We start from the raw sequence: 22,880 nt of genomic DNA, 5'->3' as shown, positions 1-22,880 counted from the left end.
GACGGGAGGGCACAGCCCGGCTCCGCCCCGGAGGACGTTTCCCTTCGTGGTTGCGGCACACAGTGTGGGTTCCCGTTGCCCGTCTCCCCTTGGGTGTGTGACTCACTCTTGTCCTCCCCCCGACCCTGCCGTGTTTTCACCCGTCACTTGTGCCTGCCAGCTGGGTGCTCCGGGGGGGGGGGGCGGGGGGCGGGGGCACCCACGGGACAGGACTGCCGAGTCCCCGTCGCAGGTCTGACTTCGGCTCAGGTCATGATCTCGCGGTTCATGAGTTTGAGCATCGGGGCTCCGTGGTGACAGCTTGGAGCCTGGAGCCTGATTTGGATTCTGGGTCTCCCTCCCTCTCTGCCTGTGTCCCGCTTGCCCTCTGCCTCTCTCGCTTTCTCAAAAATAAATAAAACAATAAAAAAGTAAAAAATATCCATATATGTTTTGAAATAATTATACACTCGCAGGGAATCCCCAAATCCGTCCCGTGCACCCTTGGCAAAGCTTCCGTGCGTCCTGATTGCTTCTTGGCCCAAGATCCCAACCAGGATGTTGCCTTTGGTTCAGTCGGAGAGACCGTGGACCCTGTGCAAGGCGTCCCAGTTTCTGCAGGCACGGCTTTCAGATTCTGTGGTGGATGCATTTCTCTCCAGTTTTACCCTGTGCGTTTATTCCCCTATTTATTTATTCATTAAAAACATTTTAGTGCTATTTTTGAGAGAGAGCGAGAGCAGAGGAGGGGCAAAGAAAGAGGGAGACACAGAATCCGAAGCAGCTCCAGGCTCTGAGCCATCAGCACAGAGCCCGACGCGGGGCTCGAACCCACGAACTGTGAGATCGTGACCTGAGCCGAAGTCGGGAGCTAAACCGCCTGAGCTCCCCAGGCGCCCCCATCCTGTGCATTTCTATGGCGGCCAACCCCCCCAAGTCGAGGCCAGGGCGAATTCCCTTCACACAGCCTGGGGGCTCATGGTCGCCACCTGCTATTTGCTTAGTTCACACGTGGCACAATCACAAAGTTGTGTTTCCTTAAGATCGAGGAGACCTTTGTCCGTGAATCACTGACTGTAGGCGGATCTGCCTAAAGTCCTGGCAATCATTTTGCTTCCCCACTGATAGGACTTTCTCCCGCGCTTTCGCTTCCCCCAATTTGGCCCTAATCCCGCTCCAGCTGCCCTGGGCTGTGTGTCTCCTATAAGGGAGCTCATCGTAGCCCCGGGCGGACCCCAGCGTCACAACCTCTCCTAATCATAAACACGTCCCGAAGGCCCAACAGCAAATGTGAATGCCATGACGCTGGGGGGCACGGCGGGGACACAAACATTCATCTGCGTCAGTGCGTAACTCCCTCCATCCCCCTCCCCCAGCCCCTGCCTCGGGACGGGGACATGGGAGGTCATAGACGACTCAGCACGGTGCTTGCTGCCTCTCGAGTTTACGCTGCGCTGAGACAGGTGCACGGTGGGTACCATTGGCGGGAGGAGAGAGCAGCGTCGTGGGATCGGGGCCACGGCACGCGGAGGCGGGGGCGGGCCGTGCTGGCACACGGAGGGCACCGTGGGGTCCGCTGTTCCCAGGAGGAGATGTTTGATCGAATCCTGGAAGGTGAGGCAGGGGCTCCCTTGCGGACAAGACCGTGGGCACCGTGGCTGGTCCTCAGGCTTGGGCCACGTCACGATCCCCTGCAGGGCCGAGGCCGGCCCCGCCCTGGAGATTTTTCCTGGGTCCCCTCCCTTGAGCTGGAGCCTGTGACTCTGCATTCCTCACAAGTCCCCAGCGATGCTGCCGGTCCAGAATGTGCTCTGGAACCCCAGGGCCACCTCGGGGCCCCGTGCACGTGTTCCAGAAGCTCTCAGGAGGTCACTGTGGCCGGTGTGGGGCCGGGCAAGCCGGGACCGGAAGGCACAGAGCAGGGCTGGCAGGGTGTGAGCACTGGGGGAGGGGCTGCAGGATCTTGAGCTGTGACCGCATCTCCCGTGGGTTCAGAGGTTCTTGTTGGGGCTTGTTGGGGGCAGAGGCTTGGGAGCATAAACCCTTGAGGATGTGGTGGATGGTGGTGTTTAGAATCGGGGACATCTTACCGGGTGCTCAACTTCTGGGACCACTTGGAGGTTGAACCCAGACGATTTGCCGTGTGAAAGTGACCGTATTAGCCCAGTTGAGCCGCTGGGAGACATTGCCATAGAGTGGGCGGCTTAAACCACAGACTTTGGTCTCTCGCAATTCTGGAGGCTGAAGGTCTGAGGTCAGGATGCGGGCTGATTGGGTTTCTGGTGAGACTTTGCTTCCTGTTTCGCAGATGGCCATTTTCTCATCGTGTCCTCACGTGGGCTTCACGTGCAAGCAGAACGGGTAGGGGTGGGGAAAGGGTGCGTCCTCTCGTGTCTCTTCCTACAGGGACACTTACAAGGGGTTCTGTTGGATGAGGACCTCACCGTTAGGACCTCATTTCACGTTTGTTTCTTCCTTAGAAACTTCGTCTCCAAATACAGTCACACTGGGATTTAGGTCTCAAAGACGTGAATTTTGCTGGGGGGGGGGTTGGGAGGGGACGCAGACATTCCGTCTGCAACAGTGACTTAGAGAACTAAGTCATGAGTAACTTCAGCTCCAAGGTTTTTGGGTTAAATAATGGGAAAGCTGGTGCTGCATCAGGCAACGCAAGGTGGGCTGTGGATACATCCGTGTTTGAGAGAGAAGATCACCACGTCGTCACCATCACCTCTGTCTATGCTTGTCCCTGACACCTGCCCACGTCCTACCTCCTCCATCATGGTTATCATCTTAACCACCACCATCGTCACCAACACCATCATCATCATGGCCATGGTGACCACCACCGCCAACCCTATCGTCAATCATGACCATCATCATCATGGCCATGGTGACCACCACCGCCAACCCTATCGTCATCATGACCATCATCATCATGGCCATGGTGACCACCACCGCCAACCCGATCGTCATCACCAACACCATCATCCCCGCCATCGTCACCAACACCATCATCATCATGGCCATGGTGACCACCACCACCAACCCTATTGTCATCATGACCATGTCACCATGACTCACGACCACCACCGCCAACCCAATCATCATCACCAACACCATCATCCCCGCCATCGTCACCAACACCATCATCATCATGGCCATGGTGACCAGCAACACCAACCCTATCGTCATCATGACCATGTCACCATGACTCACGACCACCACCACCAACCCGATCATCATCACCAACACCATCATCCCCACCATCGTCACCAACGCCATCATCATCGTGGCCATGGTGACCACCACCACCAACCCTATCGTCATCATGACCATGTCACCATGACTCACGACCACCACCACCAACCCGATCATCATCACCAACACCATCATCCCCTCCATCGTCACCAACACTGTCATCCCCACCTTCCCTTCAACACCTGCCTGCATCCTCCCTCTTTGTACCCTCTTTGTCATGATCACAATGGTCCTCGTCACTTCCGACACTCATGAAACTCTTTTTAATTGAAATTCACGTGACATAAGATAATTTTGCAGTGAACAAACCCGAGAGCATTCGGCACATTCCCAGTATGCAACCCTCCCTTCTGTCTTGTTCTTAAACAGTTCCGTCACCCTAGAAGGACACCTTCTATGCATTCAGCAATCACGCTTTGTTCCCCTTCCCCCTGCCCTTGGCAATCACCTGTCTACTTTCTGTCTTGATGGGTTTGTCTATTCTGGACGTTTCATGTAAATGGAATCATACAGGATGGGGCCTTTCTTAATTTGTTTCTTTCACTTACATGATGTTTTTGAGTTTCGTATGTATAGGTAGTATATTTCAGTATTTCATTCTTGTTTATGATCAAGTAGTATTTCATGGAATGGATAGACTACATTTTTTTTTTTTTTCATCCTGTCCTTTGAGTTTGCCTAGAGAAACAGCACTGCAGACGGGCGGCTTCAGCAACAGACATTTATTGCTTCACTGTCCCGGAGGTCCCGGAAGTCCAAGATCCAGGTGTGGGCGGGACCGGTTTGTTTTGAGGCCTCTCTCTTGGGCATGTAGACACCATCTTCTCTCTGTGCCCTTACATGGCCTTCCCTCTGTGTGTGTCTACGTCCTAATCTTCTCTTATGAGGACACCTGTCCTACGAGGTCAGGGCCCGCGATACTGACCTCCTTTTACCTGAATCCCCTGTTTTAAGACCCCATCTCCAAATACAGCCACCACAACCCATCAACCCTCAAGGTGCCTTGTGCATTCAGGTAGCACCTCTAGCAAAACTCTGCATGGGATGTGGACGTTCTTTCGTCCTTGGGAAGGGATGGCTGGTGAGAGGTGTTACTGGTTCCCGGGGACCCTGCGTGCCGCTCGTGGATCTGGGATGCTGCGTGTTCCAGGGGCTTTCCTGGGGCGCTCTGTGGGTCTCCTTCACGCTCCACCGAGAAGGGCGAACGTCCGCCCCATCTGGTGGGATGTCTGTGGGACCTGGTGTATAAATCTGGGTCCCTCCACGTCTTGGGAAGTCACCCTCCGTGACTTCCACGCCGTGTGGTCGGGCAGCCCAACTTTCTCATTCTTTTTTTTTGTTTTGTTTTGGAACACGTTAAATTTTTTTTTTTTAATTTTTTTTTAATTAAAAAAATTTTCTTTTTAACGTTTATTTATTTTTGAGACACAGAGACAGAGCATGAACAGGGGAGGGTCAGAGAGAGAGGGAGACACAGAATCTGAAACAGGCTCTGGGCTCCGAGCTGTCAGCACAGAGCCCGACGCGGGGCTCGAACCCACGGACCGCAATATCATGACCTGGGCCGAAGTCGGACGCTCAACCAACTGAGCCATCCAGGCGCCCCTTTTTTTTATTTTTGAGAGAGAGAGACACAGAGAGAGGGAGACACAGAATCGGAAGCAGGCTCCAGGCTCCCAGCCGTCAGCGCAGAGCCCGACGCGGGGCTCGAACTCAAACCGTGAGATCATGACCTGAGGCCAAGTTGGACGCTCAACCGACTGAGCCACCCGGGCGCCCCTCTAATTCTTTTTTTTTGAAAAAATTTTTTTATTATAGTGATATAACATAAAATTCACCATTTTAACCAATTTTAAGCGTACAACTCAGTGGCATTAAATTATTCACAGTAGTATGCAACCATCACCACCCCCTACTTCCAACACTCCCGTCGCCCCCAAGCGAAACCCCACACCCACTAAGAAGTCACGCCCTCGTGTCTCCCTTCTTGAGACCCTGCTAACCTCTTAATCGTTTTCTGTCCCTATGAAACCCCTGTTCCAGGAACTTCCTATCAGTGGAGTCCTATGGGGTTAATCCTCATGTGGCTGGCTTCTTTCTCTCAGTGTAACGCCTTCAGGGGTCATCCACGTTGTAGCCTGTGGTAGTGCCTCATCCATGCTTTCGCCCTGCCTTTTTTCTTCTTTCACTACTGGAGAGTGGTCAGTGCACTTACGAACCAACAGTGTGTTAGGGTTGGCGCTCAGGGTCCTGGGCTGAGTGACGGGGACAGAAACCATGCCTGCCCAGCACCGTATTCCCAGCTGTGTATTCACTACATGGGGTATAGTTTCCTGATGCCTGTGGACCTGGCTCTTCATCCCCACATTTTGCCCACATGGTCCTTGAGCAGGGGTCAGTGAAGGGCTGGGACGCTCCGTGGTCGAGGCGGTCACTCGCCAGATGCACTTTTTCACGTAGTGCGGTGTGTGTGTGTTGTGTTTTATTGTGTCCTTTGAGGAGGACTGTGGAGCTTCAGCCATGAGCACGAGTGTCTGCTGTCCTTTGGCATCAACTAGGAAGTAGGCACGCCTCACCAAGGCAAGCATCGCCATCATCATCGTGGCCATCATCATCCTCATCATCGCTTCCCAAGCGTGCTGCAGGCTCGTCATTTCAGGGACGGATGGTGGTGGTATTTGTCTGGATTTGGAGCTTGTGCCATTCAGTAGATCTTGAATCATCCGCATATGCTTCTCTTGAGGCCGCTAAAGAGTCCTCACCACCCCCGCCCCGCCTCTTTGTTCCATCTCCTGGTTTGGGAGTTGGGGTGCGGGGAGGGGTCCCAGAAAGCCCACCGCAAGGTCATCTCTGCTTACTCTCCCATTGTGATCACTCTCGGGGGCCTTGTCTCCACATGAGTCTTCCATGACTGCTCTAACAACTTACTCCACACTTAGTGGCTTAAAATAACATGCATATTTTAAATCCCACAGCTGTGCAGGTTAGGAGTCTGAAGGCGGGTGCCCCTGGGTTCACATCAAGGGTGAGCGGGGCTGCGTTCCCTTCCGGAGGCTCCAGGGGAGAGTCCGGTTCCTTGCTTTCTACAGCTTCTAGATGCTGCCCGCCCGCCTTCTTTGGCTCATGACGCCTTCGTCATCTTCTAGCGCGGCATAGTTGGGTCAGGTCTCATGGTTCCGTGTCTCCGGTTGTTGCTTCCCTGCCTCCCTCTCCCACTTGTAAGGACTCACCCACTGCACCGACGATCATCTCCCTATTTCGAGTCAACGACTTAGCGTGTGTAATTAGCACCAGGAAACTGAGTTTACCCTCTGCCATGTAAACTAACATTCACACGTTCTGGGGCTCTGGGTGACAGGTAGCACGTTGGTGATGAAGGCATTACTCTGTCTCCAGCACCCGCTTAAGTCGCACCGCTTAGAGAGTGGAGTGGGGTGGCTGTGCTCCTGCCTGGCCTTCCCCCTTCTCCAGCCGCACCGACTTCCCTAAATGGACAAACCGCATTAACAATAAAAACTCTTCCATTAGGAGGAGAAATGCTAGTCTGATTAGCTATGCATGAAGTTCTAAGTGGGGGGTGTGTGAGTGAGAGACGGGGGCGGGGGGAGGGTGGAGAGACAAGGGATTCATTGAGTTAATTGACCATCTTACCTCTGTGCCCTCCTCTGCCTGGACTAATTGCCACCTCTGTGGGACCCGTCCCCTGCGCTGGGCAAGCAAAACCAGTTCTCCTGTTACAAGGGAGCCTTGGTGGTGGCGTTGCTCAAAGCGGAGGTGACACCACCTTCCCTTCTAGAAGCTTCAGTCTGGTCCCGGATGCACAGTCAGACAGGCAACTCTGAACCGGACGGAAGGCTCGCCACATGGCGTCCCAGAAGCAGAGCTGGTTGTCCACCTGGAGGAGTGAGATCAGGAGGACAGACACGATTGTTGGCGAGGAGTCTAGAGCTGCTTGACTGATTTGATAACACGGGCACTTCTTTTGGCTTAACTTGCCAGGCTCTGTTCTCCGAGTTAGCTCGTGAGACAGTACCACCACCAACACGAGGAAAGCCTGTAAGGAGCTAATTCCGGGAGCCTTTTCCCCTGCTTCCTGTGGGTAGGGGTCTCCGCGTCTATGCCGGGTGGGATGGACCCCATGGGCCATTTCTGCCTCAGCGTTAGGGCACTTACATGGGAGTCCAGTTGGCATTCGGATTCCGTTTGAAGAGGAGACAACGCGGTCCTTAGCCGCCCGATGCCTTCGAAGTTGGCCAGCGATTTGTCCTTTCAAGCCTCCCGAGGTCCGAGACGCGCCCCAGCAGGGCACCTGTATCAGGGATGTAAGTGGTGCACATTCCGGGGTGCAGATGCCTCCCTGCTCCTCCTGCCCGGACGAGGCCAAGCAGAGACGTTCTTCAGGGTGGGGAGCTGCCTCCAGCCCCGCGGGTCAACCGTGTCCGGGTGTAGAAGTTTCCTGTAGGACCCCTCTGGGCGATCCTTCCAGCTCAGGTGTCCCGTGGGCTCCCCAAGACCTGCTTGGAGCTTCCCATGCCGCTCAGGGCGGGAAGCCTGCCGAGGCTGAACCTGGGGCATCCCAGGACGCCTCCCACCTGGGTGGTTCCATGCTTGAGACAGACATCCACCTTGGGTACAGCGTGTTCTGTGCCACAGTGCGTGGAACTTCAGGGACATATTGAAATTCATACCGGCCTTTCGGCCAGTAGCCGAGGAAGGGCACCGTCCCCCAAGATCCCTGCCAAAATGGACGAGTTGCTGCCCGCCCGTCGCACCCGCTGCCCCATTGTCTTGCGCGGCTCTCGTGTGCGGAAATTACAGTCCTTGTCTTGAGGTGGTTCGTTTGGACATATTCTTGACGAGGCAGCTCATCAAAGAGGTTCGGAGGGCAACCCCCAGAGAGTTCTTTTAAAGTGGTTGACGATTAATTTGGCGGATGATTTCATCCCGCTGCATCATTATCTCGGGAGCCACTCCACGGAACAAAGGGCTGCGCACATGTGGGGCCGGGTGTGGCCGGCAAGAGCTGGGGCTCCGAGAAAGAGGGCCTTTGTCATGCTCGGGGGCCCCCCGGGATGGGACTGCGGAGGGCGGACAGAGGCAGGACTGTGTGTGTGCCCGGGCGTGCCTGCTGGGGGGCGTGTAGCTGGGCCGTCGGCCGGAGGATTCTGGGCCAGCTTGTGTTTGGGGACAACCTCAAAGGAAATCATTCTGCAGAGTCGGAAAATCCAGCTGGGAGTGATTACTCCCAACCGAAAGGGCGTTAAAATGGTAACGTGTCCAGAATTTCCCCTTCCTGGGCCCCAGATCCCGTTATCCTTAACACTTTCAAGAAAAAGCAAGTGTATATGTACAAAAATAAAATCGGTAATGAATGGGGTGCCCGGGTGGAGGCATTGGATAAGCATCTGACACTTGATTTCGGCTCAGGTCGTGCTCCCACGGTTCATGGGTTCGAGCCCCACCGCGTCGGGCTCTGCTCTGACAGCTCAGAGCCTGGGGAGCCTGCTTCGGATTCTGTGTCTCCTCTCTCTGCACCTCCCATGCTCATGCTGTGTCTCTCTCTGTGTCTCGATAATAAATAAACTTAAAAAAAAAAAAACCCTAAAATGAGTAATGACTCCCCAGTCCCCGAATAGTTGAGTTATATTGTCAGGTGATTTTACTTATGAAGGCTTTTCTGTCTTTGGTCGGTATCTTTTTTTTTTTTTCTTTTAATTTATGATTCTACTTATTTATTTATTATTTTTTTTAATTTTATTTTTTTGGTTTACATCCAAGTTAGTTAGCATGTAGTGCAACACTGATTTCAGGAGTAGATTCCTTAATGCCCCTTCCCCATTTAGCCCATCCCCCTTCCCACAACCCCTCCGGCAGCCCTCTGTTTGTTCTCTATATTTTAAAGAGTTTCTTATGTTTGGTTCCCCTCCCTGTTTTTATATGATTTTGGCTTCCCTTCCCTTGTGTTCATCTGTTCTGTGTCTTGAAGTCTTCCTTTCGTGAAGTCATATGACGTTTGTCTTTCTCTGACTAATTTCACGTCGCATAATACCCTCCAGTTCCCTCCACGCGGTTGCCAACGGCCTTTGGTCGACATCCTTAAACAGTTCAGTCTTTTATTTTGGGAACAGAGCCCAAATGTGTCCATAGTATTGATCTTTTCCAAGAACCAGCTTGTTTTTTCTTTGATTCCCTGCCCCCCCCCCCCCCCCCCGCAGTCGACTTCCTGTTTTTAATTGCATGGATTTCTACTTGCTTCTTGTTACTTCTTTTGTTCGCTTGTCTTGTCTTTCCTTTTCTATCTGTTGTTTTCTTTCTTCCTTCCCGCTTCCTTGATGGCTCTCATTTTTCTGACAGTTCTGAGTTCATGTTCTCTCTGCTCACCCCAAGGGTCTTCTTTTGATCAAGATTCTGGGCTGCAAGAAGATTGCTGGGAAGATTGCTCAGAAATGCCCAGCCCTTCCTGGATTCACACCGCCTTCCGGGCAGCCCCTTGGTGCCCCGCCTCCTGTGGGGGGCTCAGAGTCTGCTCCTTGGAAGCTCGTGGCCCGTTGCTTCTTTGAACGGGGCCGTGCGTTCTCGTGGGGCTCGGGGTGTCCCTCCCAGCTGGGGCTGGCATCGGCCTGGCTTCCTGCCACCACACAATTAACCACCCTCTGCTGCTTCCCCCTCGCACAAGCCGCGAAAGGGGGTGTGAGGAAAACAAGTCAGCGGCCACCTGCTCCAGAAACGTGTCCCCAGATGCGCTGCATCTCAGGACAGCTGCTCTGAGTCCCGGGGGGCTTATCTTCCTTCACAAGGAAAAGTAGAGGGGCGCCTGGGGGGGCTCACAGTCAGTTAAGCGTCTGATTTTGGCTCAGGTCAGGATCTCACGGTTCGCGGGTTCGAGTCCCGCATCAGGCTCTGGGCTGACGGCTCAGAGCCTGGATCCCGCTTCGGATTCTGTGTCTCCCTCTCTCTCTGCCCCTCCTGCACTCTCTCTCTCTCTCTCTCTCAAAAATACATAAACATTAAAAAATTAAAATAAAAAAACAAAAGAGGAAACAGTTGAGTAACACTGCCATCCGGCTGGAGTGAGTCTAGGCGTGAACTTGAGAACACCGTTCAGAGCTTGCGATGTTCGCGGCAAAGCCATCAATGGGAAGCTTTGACAGGTGGCTCTGTGGTCTGGATTCTTTACTTCTTGTATCAGCAGGTGGGGGTTTCCTACCTTTAAAGGTGAAAACCTACCGTTTTTTGTTAAGTTGGGTTAGGTATTTTGTGGCGTGTTTTTCTTCTCACATTCGTTAGCGCACGGGACGTGTGCACGCGGTCTTGAGTGGAGGATACGCAGCTGGAAGGGGTTTGGCTGATTGGGTGACATCCCTTCGGGCACTCGGACATACTGTCCTTCTTCGGATTTTGGCGAACAGGGCGGCTCCACCGAGACCAGCTGCCACATTATATGGGGAAGCAGCGTCCGGCTCCAAAGCTGGGTGCCCGGGGTTCTTCCTCAGCAGAACAGGTGGTCCCCTGCTCCACCCCAAAAGGTGGCTTGGAAATTGTGCCTTTGGACGGTCCTTGTTCCCAAAGCGGTGTCCCATACCACGGCTGGGCATCCGGGCTTCTTCACTGAACGTCACACGCTGGTAGGAAAACATACAGCAGGCGTTTGATAAAATTTGCCATTCGGCGAAGGAATGAATAACTCCGTAGTGCAGAGCGCAGTCCTGTTCGATGCGTTTGCTTGACAGATGGTGCATGTCACGGGACGGGGGGAGGCGATAAGACAAGGTGAGTGGGCATATCAAAACTCTTGAGGGAATTGGGATATTGTCTCTGAGAGACGGTTGTGAGGGGGACGTATTTGCATCACATTCTCCAGGGGCACTTTTGGGCCCGGAGGAAAGGTTGTGCTTTGACGCGGGAAGCCTTGGGAGCACTCTCCATGGAAGGCATCCTGCATCCGGCTGTGATACGTCAGGGTGCGCGCTGTTTGCTCGAGACTTTCTGAATGCCCGGATTTAGTGCGTGGGGCCCTTTAACGATCGCCACGGACGTGTTACCGCAGGGTGACAAGGGCGCATCGTAAAACCTTACAAACGAAACGTTTGTGTCCTTTGCAGAGCAGAAACTAACCGATATCGAACATATAGCTTCGTCGTGTTCGCAGAACTGTGCCGTGTGCAAAATACTCCCATTTAATGCCCCTTGGAGGACCTTGGCGGTTGCATGATGGGTCGCCATGGGGAGCCCAAGATAGTTTTCCAAGTGGGGCCTGGGGACCCGCGGGGCTCCCCTGAGAACGTCTCAGGGAAGTGCATGGGGTCACGCCTCCGTTCATCATAGCACAAAAATATCCTTTGACCTTTTCTCTCTCCCTCTTGCCGGGGAGTGTCTGGTGGTTTCCGGAGGCTTCCTGAAGGGTGCTGATGTCATCTTTGGCCACCAGTGGGGTGCACTAGCTCGCTCTTGTGTTTTCTATATTTGTTTTCCTTGCTGATACGGTTACGCTCTCCAGATAGTAACACCCACAGGCCAACAACGCAAGCATCGTTTAGAGTCCTTGATCTGTTGCCAGGGTGCCGAAGAATCCCGAGATCAGGGCGTTTGACGACTGCCGTTCCAAGCCAACGACCGGGTCTCAGAGGATCTTGAGTGGGCACCGGATGCAATGACCGATTCATGGCGATTTGCGTATCTGGCGACTCTTCAGAACATGAAACGCCTCCTTGTGTCCAAAGAACATGCGTTGAATTTGCGGGTTACATCTTCCGCCAACCAGCCGACGCGGTCACTGGTGCTCACAATTGGATCCTACTTGACTGCATTGCTTCCTTCCAGCTCTGGATGTCCCCAATGCATCGTAGGTTTGGAGTTCGCTTCACAGAGGCGTTACTTAGAGAAAGCGGTTGTTAGCACGTCCTGCGTGCAAGGAACCGTAACGCTTCATTGGGGGACGCGAAAACACAGGATTTCAAGAATCGCATGAACGCAAATAGCTCTAAGAAAAGGTCAGTGTTGGAAGGATTATAATCAAGGTGCCAAGAAGGAGCTAGCGATTTGATAACACATGTTCAGTGCCGAGTAGGATCTGGGTAAACACGACCGCGGGGGGGACGCAGGGCTTCTGGGCGCTCCAAGATGATGCTTTCGCTCTGAGAGCCACCCCTGCTCCCCACACGCACTCCCTTGCGGAAACTTTCAGAGTCACTCTCACTGGTATCGTCTCATTGTTAAACGGGGGGGGGAGGGGGGGGGGAGACCGCAGACCTGGTGTTTATCAGCAGGTTGCACTGTGCGAGGCATTAAGATAAGAAAAGACATGTGATCCCAGCAGAAGCCGATCATTCAGGGAACCCAGGAGAAGCTTGATTAAAACAAAAAGAGGAACACGGGAGACGTTTGACACATGAGACTTACGTGGAGTCCCCCTTTTAGAGAAGTTGAAGATACTGTTCCCATCGGCGAAAATAGGATGTGACCATAAAAGAGAAGCAGCTTTAAATAGGATTGCTGAAAATTTAAATGGTTAAAGAAGAAAAGTCTCAAAGATCGAAGGGTGATCTTGGCCATGCTTGTGACTTCGGTTGGTTGGAGCCATGGGCTCCCAAATGCACACCTGTAACCTAGATCTTTCTCTTGAGTGAGCACTGGACTGGAGAGCGTGTGTCCAAAGCAACGCCCATTGAGGGGTCCTTGTCTCCCCGACATCCAGGAGTGTCTTCCTGTGGCTTTCCTAGCAAATCACTGTGAACACACAGATTTGTGTTCCCACGGTTGTGGAGACCAGAAGCCTGAGATCCAGGCGGGATAGGGTTGTGGTAATCCAGGCAGGGGGGCAGGGGTGGGGGCAGAGCTGCTGAGGTCCAGGTGGGACAGGGCTGTGCTCCCTCCAGAGGCCCCAGGGGAGGGTCCTCCCTGCCTCTTCCAGCTTGTGGGGCTCCAGGCGTCCCTGGGCTTGTGGCCGCGTCCTTCCCGTCTCTGCCTCCGGCTTCCCGTGGCTTCTCCTCTGTGTCTGTGTCTCTCCTCTTCTATCTTTTATAAGGACACAAATATTGGATAAGTGCCCACCCTACTCGCTTCCTTTGATTCCATCTGCTCCTTCCCTTCCTCCCCTTTCTCCTTCACTGCCTCCCTCACCTCCTTCCCTTCCTCACCCCTTTCCCTTTCTCCGTCACTTCCTTCCCTTCCTCCCTCACCCCCTTCCCTTCCTCCCTCACCTCCTTCCCTTCTTCACCCCTTTCCCTTTCTCCGTCACTTCCTTCCCTTCCTCCCTCACCCCCTTCCCTTCCTCCCTCACCTCCTTCCCTTCTTCACCCCTTTCCCTTTCTCCGTCACTTCCTTCCCTTCCTCCCTCACCCCCTTCCCTTCCTCCCTCACCTGTTTCCCTTCCTCCACCACCTCCTTCACTGCCTTCCCTCACCTCCTTCCCTTCCTCACCCCTTTCCCTTTCTCCGTCACTTCCTTCCCTTCCTCCCTCACCCCCTTCCCTTCCTCCCTCACCTCCTTCCTCTTCACCCCTTTCCCTTTCTCCGTCACTTCCTTCACTTCCTCCCTCCCCCTTCCCTTCCTCCCTCACCTCCTTCCCTTCTCACCCCTTCCCTTCTCCGTCACTTCCTTCCCTTCCTCCCTCACCCCCTTCCCTTCCTCCCTCACCTGTTTCCCTTCCTCCCCACCTCCTTCACTGCCTCCCTCACCTCCTTCCCTTCCTCACCCCTTTCCCTTTCTCCGTCACTTCCTTCCCTTCCTCCCTCACCCCCTTCCCTTCCTCCCTCACCTCCTTCCCTTCTTCACCCCTTTCCCTTTCTCCGTCACTTCCTTCACTTCCTCCCTCATCCCCTTCCCTTCCTCCACCACCTCCTTCACTGCCTTCCCTCACCTCCTTCCCTTCCTCACCCCTTTCCCTTTCTCCGTCACTTCCTTCCCTTCCTTCCTCACCCCCTTCCCTTCCTCCCTCACCTCCTTCCCTTCCTCACCCCTTTCCCTTTCTCCGTCACTTCCTTCCCTTCCTCCCTCACCCCCTTCCCTTCCTCCCTCACCTGTTTCCCTTCCTCCCCCACCTCCTTCACTGCCTTCCCTCACCTCCTTCACTTCCTCCCTCACCCCCTTCCCTTCCTCCCTCGCCTGCTTCACCTCTTCCCTGTCCCCCTGCGAAGCAGACTGCAGCCTGAGCCACCCTCCTCTTTCCATTTTGAAACTTGACTTCCTCGAAAGGGAATGTCTTTTCTGACCCCTGACCCCAAGGTAAGTTCCATCTTTTTCTTCCTCCCACACCTGTCTGACCAAGTCACAGAACCTCCACAAGCTCAGGAAACCCCAGTAAGCTCATCAAGGTTCTTATTGCTATTATAACGAATGTTTGCTGCCTGCCCGCCCGGCCTGGTTGTAACTAAACTGAGTGAACGCAGGAACCGCCCTTATATTGTGCCTTCCTGCATCAGGGACGTGTGAGCGTCTGACACACAGTGAAATACGAGCCATGGTGGAAACAACAGCTGGCCTCCTTGTATTGACTCTGTCTTTGTTCAGAGACCTAGGTTGTATTCATAACACAGGTGGCATGAATCATTGGTGGTCAAAGATAGAGGTTTCCAAATAATTCTTTTTTTTTTTTTAATATTTTTTAGTTTATTTAGTTTTTGAGAGAGAGAAGGAAGGAGAGAGCAGGAGAGCAAGAATCCCAAGCACGTTCCACACGGTCAGTACAGGCCCTGATGTGGGGCTTGAATCCACGAACCACGAGATCGTGACCTGAGCTGAGATCACGACTCAGGCGCTTAACCAACAGAGCCACCCAGGTGCTCCCCTCCCCCCCCCCCCCCAAGTATTTCTAACGTGAGAGCTGACACTTGCTACAAGAATTGAGTGTGAGCTGAATGGTAGAACTTTATTATTCTTAGTTATTTATTTTTGATACAGAAAGACAGAGTGTGAGCAGCGGAGGGGCAGAGAGGGAGGGAGACACGGAATCTGTGCTGATAGCTCAGAGCCTGACGTGGGGCTTGATCTCATGAACCACGACATCATGACCTGAGCTGAAGTCAGATGCTTCACCCACTGAGCCACCCAGGTGCCCGTGAGCGGTGGAACTTTAAAGCAGTCCAATATGGTAGCCACGAGCCACATGCAATACAATACTAGCATGGTCTCATCAGCTAGTCTCAATAGCCACATTTCAGATCCCCGGTAGCCCCTGTGAGCTTGTGCCTTCTGTGGTGGACGGCAGGTTGTGGAAGGTTCCTGCCCCACAGAAAGTCCTACCTGCCACTGCTTGCTCCATGGCAAGGGTTCGTAACTAGGGGCACTTTCGTTCCCCGTGGACACTTGGCAATGTCCGACCACTATTGGTTGTTATGACTGGAGTTTGGAGGGGGTGTGGCACAAGCATCTGGTGGGTGCAAAAAAAGGGAGGCTTTTCAACATTCTACAGTACTCGGGACTCCCCAGATGTCAGTTACGCCAAAGTGGAGGAACCTGTGGCTTAGTGTGAGAGATTCTCTCTCTCATGTGTCTGCCTATGTATGTATGTATGTATCTATCCATCCATCCTATCTATCCGTCCTATCTCTATCTATCTATCTATCTATCTATCTATCTATCTATCTATCCATCATATCTATCTGTCTATCTATCTATCTATCTATCTATCTATCTATCTATCTATCCATCCACCTCTCCATGTATTCACCAACCCACGCAGCTCTCCAGCCAGTCTCAAACATCCATCCATCCATCCATCCATCCACTCAAACATGTAGCAACTCAAACATCCATCCATCTACCCGTCTACCCACCCACAGACTTATCTACTCAAATATCCATCCATCCATCCATCCATCCATCCATCCGTCCGTCCATCCATCCATCCATCATATCTATCTATCTATCTATCTATCCATCCACCCATGCACCTACCCATATATCTTGTCTGTCTATCTATCTATCTATCTATCTATCCATCCATCCATCTATCCATCCATCCATCCAACCCCCCATGCACCTACCCATATATCTTATCTATCTATCTATCTATCTTATCTATCTATCTATCTATCTATCCATCATATCTATCTATCTGTCTGTCTATCTATCTATCTATCTATCTATCCATCCACCTCTCCATGTATTCACCAACCCACACAGCTCTCCAGCCAGTCTCAAACATCCATCCATCCATCCATCCATCCACTCAAACATGTAGCAACTCAAACATCCATCCATCTACCCGTCTACCCACCCACAGACTTATCTACTCAAATATCCATCCATCCATCCATCCGTCCGTCCATCCATCCATCCATCCATCCATCCATCATATCTATTTATCTATCTATCCATCCACCCATGCACCTACCCATATATCTTGTCTGTCTGTCTATCTATCTATCTATCTATCTATCCATCCATCCATCTATCCATCCATCCATCCAACCCCCATGCACCTACCCATATATCTTTATCTATCTATCTATCTATCTATCTATCTATCTATCTATCTATCCATCCATCCACACATATCTATCTATCTATCTATCTATCTATCTATCTATCTATCTATCATCTATCTATCCATCATATCTATCTATTTATCTATCTATCTATCTATCTATCTATCTATCTATCTATCATCTATCCATCCATCCATGTATCTATCCTCTATCATCGTAATCATGTATCATGTGTCTGTCTATCATCTATCCATCAGTGGTGGTTGTTTTCAACCATTGGTGCTTTCTGTTTCTCCACACACACTTGACAATGTCTGGGGACATTTCTGGTTGTCACACCTGGGTATAAAGGGTTGCTCCTGGCATCTGGTGAGTGGAGACCAGAGACGCTGGTCAGCACCAAATGGAGCACAGGACGCCCCGCCCCAGAGAGTTGCCCAGCCCCAAATGCCAAGATAGTCCTGAGGCTGAGGAACCATGATCTATAGGGCTGTACATTTGGGGGCATTTGAAGGGTTTCTCTGACACACGCCCATCCCGTCCTGGATACAGGTTAGGGCTGCGCCTTTAACCTGGCCAGCTTGTATTGTGAACGTGTGAAGACCGAGCTTTGTTCATCTTGGTACAGACTCAGCCGAGTGACATGAAAAGCTGCAGATCTCCTGCTTATAGGAGCACTGAAGCCGAGCCAGGAATTCAAAGCATTTCCCTTGTGGGACATTTGCTCCGGCTGGGGGCGCGCAGGAACTTCCTGTGTTTCTGTTTTCATTCGTGATTACCTATTTTGTGTCTTTGATGAGGGAGAGGATCATTTAGTAAACAATTTGTAAATAGGAGAGTTGTGGTTCTAAAATGTCTGTTCTATTTTTATCTTTTAAAATAGAACAATGTGAAATTGAACGTGGCTTGACTCAGCAAAGTTTTGAGGGAGTTACTTGTTTAAAAACACAAAAAGCTGTCTAGACAAGCGATCCCGCAAAACAACCCCCTCCCTCTCAGTGCTGAGCTGAATTGGTCCAGTTTTTTTTTTTTTCAGCTGATCTTTGAAGTAAATATTCCAAGTTAAAACAAAGAACCTTCATGAGATTGTCCAAAGTACACCTTTTCTGTAAGTTTTGCATACTGAGAGATAGATAATTCACAGACCATAAGAGTCACCCTTTCAGAGTGTCCAGTTCTGTGTTTTTAAGTTAAATCTCAGAATTAGCAGACATTTTTTTAAGGGCTTTTTCCCCCCCCATAGAACAAAAGTCTGACTGTACTTGTCTGCAACAGTAATTTTCAGGATTGCCTTTTGAAAGGAGAGTTCCATGCGTTAGACATGTATTATTTCATACATTGTAGCTTATAATCTTTTCTGATATTACCAAGAGGGGGAAAATGGGAAAAGGAAAGGAAATGGGTTTTGTGATGATAAGTTCATATATTATGATGTAGTAATTATAGTTGACTCTCGAATAACATGGGTTTGAACTGCATGGGACGTCTTATATGTGATATATATATACATATATATATATTTACAGTAAATTGAGTACAGTACTGTAAATGTATTTTCCTTAGGATTTTCTTTTTAAAAATTAAAAAAATGTATTTATATATTTCTGAGAGAGAGAGAGAGAGAGAGAGAGAGAGACAGGTGAGCAGGGGAGGGGCAGAGAGAGAGGGAGACCGAATCCAAAGCATGCTCCAGGCTCCAAGCTGTCAGCACAGAGCCCGCCGTGGGGCTTGACCCCACAAACCATGAGATCATGACCTGAGCCGAGTTGGATGCTTAACCGACTGAGCCACCCAGGCACCCCTTCCTAAGAATTTTCTTAATCACGGTTTCTTTTCTCTAGCTTACTTTATTGTAACAATATAGTATGTCATACATGGAACATACAAACCGTGTGTGAATCAACTGTATACGTTATTGGGAAGGCTTCCAGTCAGCGCTAGGCTATTAGTAGTTAACGTTTTGGGGGAGTCAAAAGTTGCACGTGGATTCTCAACTGCATGGGGGGCGGTCCAGTACCCCTAGCCCCCGTGGTTATTCAAGGATCAGCTGTATTTTGCAATAATTACTTAATGCATCAATTTCATGTAATTGATCCATTTCACGCAAATGTTGCTATTATGTAGATAAAACGTTTCTATACTTTGAGAATAAAAAAATAAACTAAGAAAATTAAACTGTGAAATGCATCTCTGTTTTTGTCCCCGGTCTGTTCTCTCCCGTGACCCCCTGGTCCCCATCTTAGCGTCCTGTATCTTTTCACAGACATCCTTTCAACACATAGAAGCCACCAACACTATAAAGCGGGGACAGATATTTTAATGACCAACAGGCTGAATGCTTGTGGCCTCCTTAGCAGTTGTATGCTTTTCAGTTGCTTTACACATTCCCAAGCTGATTTCACCAGGTCCAAATAGAGTTCAGCACTTCCCGGTACAGGAGGACACTGTTAACTGGCTCGTGTGGTGTCCCCTGGTGGGAAGGGACCCTCCCCAGGTTTCTCAGGATGTCCAGTGACTCAGCTGAGTCCGAGATCCTTCCTGCTGTGTACCAGCCTCACGTTAGGAGTCTGCTGAATTCCTTCAGGCCACGTGGTATGCCGGGTGAATTAAGCGTGCATCATGTTCTGCCACGTCCCCATCATGCACACTGGCTGCATCTGGGGGACACAGGGCCTTGAGGACAGGGCTGTCCGATCCTCAGGCAGTCTTGGGTGTGAAGCACAGTTCAGACCCTCCTGTAGCTGCTTATGGTGGGGTGGGGGTCACCCAAGGAGGTTTCTGGTTGCTACTCCTGAGTACATACCCCTCGTATCATCCCATGTACCTTAATGTGCCGCGTGGACGGATGAGGAAGGAAACGTGTTCCCTCCCAACCCAGTGTGTGCCATAACTGTCTGGAGTAGTTTGGACTGTCCCAGCGTTGTGTGGGCTGTTAGGAAATCAAGTTGGACGTTATGGGTTATTGCCAGGTGGGTTTTGGCAAAGTTTTATTTTCTATTTGGGAAATAAGCTTACAAAGTAAATAAATGTCTAAAGTTAATTAGCGTCTATCTGTCCATCTTTCTATCTATTTATCTACAAAGCTAGTATCTTTCTGCCCATCCTTCTGTCTTATCTATCTCGTTTATCTTCTCTATTCTCTATCAATGTATGTATCAGTAATCTATTTATTATTGGTCTATGTCTGTGTCTATTTATGTGCTCTCATCTATCTCATCTGTCTTACTAGATCACTCGTGTGTACCTATCAGTCGTCTGTGTATCATCTTTGTGTCTATTTATATCTATCTGTCCATCCATCCATCCATCCATCCATCGTACCTATGTATCCATCCATCCATCCATCGATGTATGAATCCTGTCTGTCTGTCAATCTATCCATCCATTTGTCTGTCCGTCTGTCCGTCCATCCATCCATCCATCCATCCATCCATCCATCCATCATACCTATCTATCCTTCCATCCATCCATCCATTGATCTATGAATCCTGTCTGTCAGTCTATCCATCCATTTGTCTGTCCGTCTGTCCATCCATCCATCCATCCAATCATCGATTATCTATCTACTGACATATCTATCTAACCATCCATCCATCCTGTCTATCTATCTATCTACCTACCTACCTATCATCCTACCCACCTATCCATTCATCTATGCATCTATCTATCATCTACCCATGGATCTGTCTACTGTGCATCTATCCATCTTTAACTCCTTTTGTGACTCTTCTTGCCTTGGGATCAGGGAACACGTGTCTGTGTTACCCAGTCAGAGTCTATTTCATGGCACAGAATAAAACCGTATTGTCATATCCAAAGTAAATAAATGAATGAAGTGGGATTTTATATTTTGGGTGTGCCTTTGGGGAGGAGGTGGGAGGCCCAAATACAGACACATTCACATCAAACCCAATGTCCATGTCTGTCTTTGTCTTTGTTTCAAAGGAAATGCCTTCATGCAATTATTTGTTTGAGTGTGAATACTTTTATACAATTGCAAGTGGTACTGTTTCACTCTTACCTGTGTGGGCTGGCTTGTGAGTTTGTTAGTTCCTCTTGGGACCTATTATTACCTTCTCCTTGTTCTTTTCCACAACGTTTAAACGGTGAGGTCGTGGCTTAAGTATTTGACATTCTGTGCCAGGTCTAAATGTGCTTACGGACCTGTAGCGTTTTGTGGTTCTTGTGTGTCTGTTTGATTATGAACTCCTTAAGAACTGAGAAAACCTCCTGTTTGTAGTTAGTTGTATGTTTGTGGCAGAAAACACCATGGGGTGCCCATTAGTGAGGAAACTTTGTGTAAAGGGAGGCTGGAGAGAACACAGTTCTGTCTCCAGGAGCGTGCGTTGCGGTTGGGAACGGAATTCCATTTCCCTCTGTTTTCTTCATTTTTACGATCACCAGCAGTCAGTCAAGTTTAGTGGCACCAGGTACGATGGACCCGTCAGTGGCATTGGCTTAAAAACTTACAGGGTCAGTATCAAGGACATCGTTAAGAGTCTTTTAGAGGAAACTACAAGAAATGCCTCCTTTCAGTGCTGTCAAAAAACGGTCAAAAACCAAAGCAGAACAAAACAAAAAACAAGTAAAGCAAAAGTTAGAAGAAATAAAGTAACCGAAAGAAAACTATCCAGGAAGGAAAGAATCACAGCAGCTGGCCCAGTCACCTCTGACAATCACTGGACTTCTAAGGAAGCAGACTGAACAGATGACTTTCGAGGAAGAGACCTTCTCACAGACGCTTTTACCAAAATATCTGCGGGCGAATCCTGAACCTGTGCATTTAGGGTGTAGGCCTTCTTGAATATGGTCACACAGGATACTCAACTTGGGTTTAAGGTGGAGATGATTTTTCCTAAAATTTCTTACAGGAAATAGTTTGACTCTCCATAACGTAAGACTCTTCAGAATTTGTGAAATAGTGGACAGGAGACTCCCCATGTGCCCTCACCCCCAGGGATAATATCTTCCATAATCAAAGGACATCCATAAAACCAGGAACTGGCTTCTCTGTGATCCCATTAACAACTGTGTGGACCTTCTTTGCATTATTGTGGATGGACTTCCTCAATTTTTTTTTTTGGCAAATATATGGAGGTACTTTAAATATTCCTTGTTGCATTCCCTGTGGAATCAGAGCTATTTAGGGCCAAAGGTGTTAGTACCATACATAGGCCTGAGATGCCACCCTGGGTTGTCACCTTCTCCTCATTCCTGCTTCTCAGTCTGGGCAGGCTTCTCTCACTTTGTCCACATTTATCAAAGGACCTTCTAGTCTTCTGTCTTCCTGTAGCAATAGATTTGTTCCCAGTTCCCATGCCCTGTGTGGGATCCTTTCCCCACGAGATATATTCTACCTTTCAATTGAGGGTTGACGGATGTCTGTATCCAGGGCCCCAAAGAATAATGGGTGGAAACAAATTCCATCTCTGTTTCATGGCACTTACTTAAAAAAAAAAATCTGTCTCAGCCCAAATTTTTTGGTGTGGGGGTCAGTGTTCTTGAGGTATAATTTACAACAAAATTCACCCATTTTAAGTGTTTGCATTGATGAAGCGCTCTCTCTGTCTCTCTCTTTTTTTACACAGATGGAAAATTCATTTATTACATTGGTTGAGATGCTGTGTCGTGTGCCCTGTGTGTGTTATTTTATTTAAACCGTGTTGGGGTAGAGTTTTGTTTTTGGTTTTGTTTTTTTCAGTTTTATTGAGGTGTTATTCACAAGACTGTATTAGTTTAAGGTGTATAGCATTATGACTTGAGAAATACGTATATGTCGAAATAATTGCCACTAACTAGTTAACATGCATCTTCTCATACAGTTAACCAAAATTCTTTTTCTTGTTATGAGAGCTCTTGGGATTTACTGTCTTAGCAACTAGTACCCTGCAATTGTTACGTTGACCGCCTTCAATGCACAGAGCACAACGACAACGTGAGTGGTGTTGGCTATAACTCGTAAGGCCGTCCTTACGTACAACAAAGCTAAAAACTGGAAGTTTTACTTTCTTCTTTAAAAATTTTGTTCTTGTTTAACATTTATTTATTTATTTTTGAGGGAGGGAGACAGAGCAGGAGCGGGGGCAGGGGCAGGGAGAGAGGGAGAGAATCTGAAGCAGGCTCCAGGCTCTGAGCTGTCAGCACAGAGCCCCACACGGGGCTTGAACTCACAGCCTGTGAGATCATGCATGACCTGAGCTGAAGTCGGATGCT

General features: G+C 50.0%; 1 protein-coding gene across 2 annotated transcripts in view; it reads left to right on the top strand.

Moving 5' to 3' along the window:
* PRKX (protein kinase cAMP-dependent X-linked catalytic subunit) overlaps positions 1–22,880 on the top strand; it is a 70,897-nt gene that overhangs the window by 2,585 nt on the left and 45,432 nt on the right. The gene's annotated exons all lie outside the window — the stretch shown is intronic.

Source organism: Acinonyx jubatus, chromosome X, assembly GCF_027475565.1.
Source record: "Acinonyx jubatus isolate Ajub_Pintada_27869175 chromosome X, VMU_Ajub_asm_v1.0, whole genome shotgun sequence".
In the NCBI taxonomy this organism is placed as follows: domain Eukaryota; kingdom Metazoa; phylum Chordata; class Mammalia; order Carnivora; family Felidae; genus Acinonyx; species Acinonyx jubatus.
This window is presented reverse-complemented; position numbering and strand designations above follow the sequence as displayed.